The sequence below is a fragment of the Crocuta crocuta genome, unplaced genomic scaffold (assembly GCF_008692635.1).
Source record: "Crocuta crocuta isolate KB4526 unplaced genomic scaffold, BGI_CrCroc_1.0 scaffold317, whole genome shotgun sequence".
Taxonomy (NCBI): domain Eukaryota; kingdom Metazoa; phylum Chordata; class Mammalia; order Carnivora; family Hyaenidae; genus Crocuta; species Crocuta crocuta.
The window spans coordinates 4786389-4790546 of NW_027530984.1; the positions used below are offsets into that span (position 1 = coordinate 4786389).

Consider the following 4158-nt stretch of genomic DNA (forward strand, 5'->3'; position numbering starts at 1 on the left):
TCTGGTTTCAACACACAGTTTTTGTTTTTTTGAGAGAGAGAAGGTGTGTGCAAGTGGGGGAGTGGTAAAGAGAGAGAGAGAAAGAGAGAAAGAAAGAAAATCTTAAGCAGGCCCCAAACTCATGATGGAGCCCAACAAGGGTCTCAATTCCATTAGCCTGGAATCATGAGCTGAGCTGAAATCAAGAGTCAGACACACAGCCAAGTGAGCCACCCAGGCGCCCCCAGAACACATCTTCATAACCAGTGAACTATACTGGCTCTCACTTTCCCCATTTCCCAGTACCCAAAAGCTATGACTTGTGAAGCACTACAAGAAATCAAGAAATGAGAAGAAAGGAAGAAAAGGATGAAGGGAGGAGGAAAAGAAAGAAGGCAATGAGCAATAATTATCCCAAAGTGTTTTTTACATGTTATGAAAGAGTCTTCCATTGTCTAAGGCTGCTGACATCAAAACTATTCAAATCTAACATACTGATAAATAGCTACTAAGAGTACAGATTGAGAAAACAAAATCAATGAAAGCTGTGTAAAGCATTTGGCAAAGGCATAAACAGTTTTCTACCTATTAATATGGTCATGAGACATCCAGAAACAGCTATCAGTATCCTATAAGAAAATCTCAGAGTTAGCTTCAACTGATAAGAACACAGAATGTTTGAGGAATTTCAAGTAGTAAAATGTTAATGCAGGATATAGTGGTAGGAAATTGATCTAGAGAGGCAGGCATCTAGGGATCAGATCATAAATGGCATCCTAATAGGATTGTGGGCTAACCAGTTCCGTCTTTCTCCTTCAAGTCAGATGTTTTAATTCAGGACACATCGACTCTAGATGTGGCCTCTGAACACTCTGAGACTATGATTACATTGTGTGTGTGAGTACACACACACACATATATATATATACACACTGGGAAAGGATCTACAATGGTCTTTAAATTCTAAAAGGGGTCCATGAATTAAGAAATGTTATGAAATCTGTTAGGGGCATTTGCAGGAAGAATTTCCTCAAGATATGCTCTGGTGCTAGGACTGTGTATACACTAGAAAGATAGTACGTGACACTAAAGGAAGGGAAATGAGTTAAGAGACTATGGGAAATGCCCAGGCTAGAAAGGATACAGACAGCATGTAAGTCAGACAGCACAGAAAGAGTTCCTGATGAATGAAACCAATCAGCAGCAATGTCCTTACTATACTGTATATAATTATAATGAGTCTAGGGANTCAAATGACTTAAGATTCCCACACTCTGATCCAAATGTAGGGAGAGTGTGATGCTATGTTTCTAAAAATGAAAGCTAATGTTCATTGAGCATTAAATATGTACCAGGCACTTCCTAAATGCTTCTTATATTCAGCTCTCCTGAGAATCCTCTAAGCTTTATTATCTCCACAGGGAAGCTGACACCAGGAGATATTCAGTCAACTTCCATGGTTACAGAGCAAGAAGCAGCAGAGCTTGGATGAAAACAGGCAGTCTCTCTCCGGAGCCTACAGAACAAAAGCCAATGGAGTCACTACTCAGTACATCCTAGACACTGTCCCAGGTAATGGAGACACAGAGAGTAAGGAGAGTGCCTGACTTGGAAGAGCTCACAGTGAACTGGAGACACAAATGAAAGTAAACATTTTAACTGTTTTCACTAACTATCCTAATCAATCCCCTAATAATTAACTACCTTAGTAAAAAACTAAAAGTGCAAGTAAAATAAAAAGAACTTCTAGTTCAATTTGTAATGGCAGCTTTGAGTGAATAATATCACTATTGTTCATTTGGCAGAACAGATCCAACTCCTAAGGATCACAACCAGCTTAGGAACAGAATCGTCCAACATCCATTTCCTATGCCCGGTAAGACATGTCTTTAAAGAACTTCTCTGTTAAGACTTCCAGTAGCCTGGGATTTAGTTACATATTAGGTTGCCTCTTCATTAACTGTTGCCCTCACATTTAGGGAACCGTTGTGGAGTTCAAGGAAGCAAATTCTACACTCTTCAAGCTTAAGCCCTGTTTCCCTAAGTGCTGCAAAAGTCTCTTTGGCCCACCCTAATTGTTGCTTTCTTGGCTAACCATGCCATCCTGTATTTTACTGGGTGTCTTATACCCAGATCTCCTTTCCTGACCAATCAAGCTACAGCCAACTATGGTGAGCCAGGTCTGACGCCCAAGAGCTTGACACCAATATCCTTTCCAAATATTTAATTATAAATTTAAAAAAATACTAATAAACTTAATAGATATTTAGTGAATACTGGCCACTTCCCAGATTGTGCTAGGAAGCTACAAGAATATAAAAATAAGCAACAATAAATGTATTCCCAGCCATCACAGAGCATAGAGTTTAGCAATGAAGTGACACTAAGAGAACTCTAATAGATGCAAACTGAGATCGTGCTAAGTACTATGAAGCAGTACATACATAATACACCACAAGTACAAGATCTAGTACAACAGGATAATGGGGATGGGAGGGGACAGAGAGAGTAAGTAGAAACTCAGCATTTTATATTGAAAGCCCAGCTGGTACAGGGGCTATATATTGAGAGAGCATGGCAAACATAAGGGAATTAGAGAAAATAGAGAATGAGAAGGAAGCTAGAACAAGATAAAGGTGGTAAGTTGGGCAAAGGCCAGATCCCATAGGATTCAAAGAATCTATTAAATATGGGAAGCCACAGAAAATTTTAAGCAACCCTACGACTGCCTCAAGAAGTACACCAGTAGATCACACGGCTATGAGGAAATCGCTGTAATCCATATAAAATGAAGTTTCCCTTATTACCTGGGGGAGCTGACCAGCGGCATAACAGCCTTGCTATTTATGCACACTCTGAGGGCAGTTTTCCCTATACTCGGAGCCATCTAATTAGAAAAAGTGCTGTGAAATGGAGCTCTGACTTGAGGTAAAGTGATCAATGATACCAGCTAGGCCCTGGAAAGCATTCAAGTCAGCTTCAGCTCACTGGCCAAGGCTGTCACGGATGACAGAGGTACCCTAGACTTACTCATTTTTGGTTAAGGCACAGTATACACAATCACCAATACATCCTGCTATGCCTGCACCAATGCTAAACCAAGTGAAAAGGTCAATACAGAAACTTAAGGAGAAAGCAGAAGGTTTTCATTGACCCGGATGTTTTATGGCATTTGTTCAGCTAGCTAGGTTTCAGACCCTGGAGGGTATGGTTGGACCCCTGGAAGGTGAGTTTGGCCTCACCACACTGCTTAGAATCCTGTTCAGAGTAGATTTAATTAAATACCCTATTAGAGAATTAAACAGATTTGCAGCAACTTCTGTTGTCCAGGTTAGAATAGCCCATGGTGCAGCATACTCATGGGTCAAGTCTCCAGAACCTGACAGAGAGCAGAAATGTGGGATAGATATTACTGGGGAACAATTTTCCACAGACAGGCCCCTTACATTTATGCATCTCTTGCAAGCAAAGACAAAAACAGTCTTTGTTCTAGACTATGTTTTCAAGGATGCTTGTGTAGAAAACAGCCTTAGAAGACAGAAATACCATCTCTCTCTGGAACCAAAGGCAGGTTTGATTACTGTCCAGTATAATAATGGTAATGACTGTCCAAGGCAAAGGTCAGGCAGTTTGCTTAGAGAACATCATAAAAGGTTCAGTTTCCCTAATGTTGGCTGTGGTGTCCCTTTTATATGATGCAACCCACTGCATGTGCAGGTATCATCTGGCCTTCTTTGCACTGCCCTGTGGGAATAGGGGCTGAGGTAACTCGTGCAAATCCTTAAACTCCTCCACTATTATCGGTGTAATAAAACCCTCTGTATCTGAATGAGGAATCTTGTGCCTTTGGCCAGCAAAATGTATGAATTGTGGCAGGCTAACTTATTTCCTTGTGGAGTAGGGTAGAATTACAGATTGTTCACATTTCTTAACACTCATAACCATCTGAGGTAGACATTTTTCTGATTAGAACCTAACAAGTAAAGTGTAGGGTCTTAAACTATGCATTTAATTTCTTGATCAATCAAGTTATTTTGGTTGTGCATCCAGCTCTAATGCATTGGGAATCTGTGCCCCTGGGCTTGATTTCAAAGATTCTTGCCCAGACACTCATTGTTAAGTATGCTAATTTTATTTATTTATTCAAAGACAATTGTTTTATTGATAAACACTAATCTC

General features: G+C 40.2%; 2 long non-coding RNA genes across 4 annotated transcripts in view; both read left to right on the forward strand.

Moving 5' to 3' along the window:
* Positions 1 to 439, forward strand: part of LOC144236563 (uncharacterized) — a 26233-nt gene extending 25794 nt beyond the window's left edge. The window contains exon 7 of the long non-coding RNA XR_013336607.1: positions 283 to 439. This is a non-coding gene — a long non-coding RNA (uncharacterized LOC144236563). The remainder of the gene's footprint in view (positions 1 to 282) is intronic.
* Positions 440 to 1403: 964 nt separating this feature from the next.
* Positions 1404 to 4158, forward strand: part of LOC144236569 (uncharacterized) — a 26038-nt gene continuing 23283 nt past the window's right edge. For 2 of the 3 annotated variants that reach the window (XR_013336613.1, XR_013336612.1), the window contains exons 1-2: positions 1404 to 1625; positions 1785 to 1855. This is a non-coding gene — a long non-coding RNA (uncharacterized LOC144236569). Of the gene's footprint in view, positions 1626 to 1784; positions 1856 to 1958; positions 2178 to 4158 lie in introns of those variants that run through there. The other variant, XR_013336611.1, reaches the window with a different exon arrangement.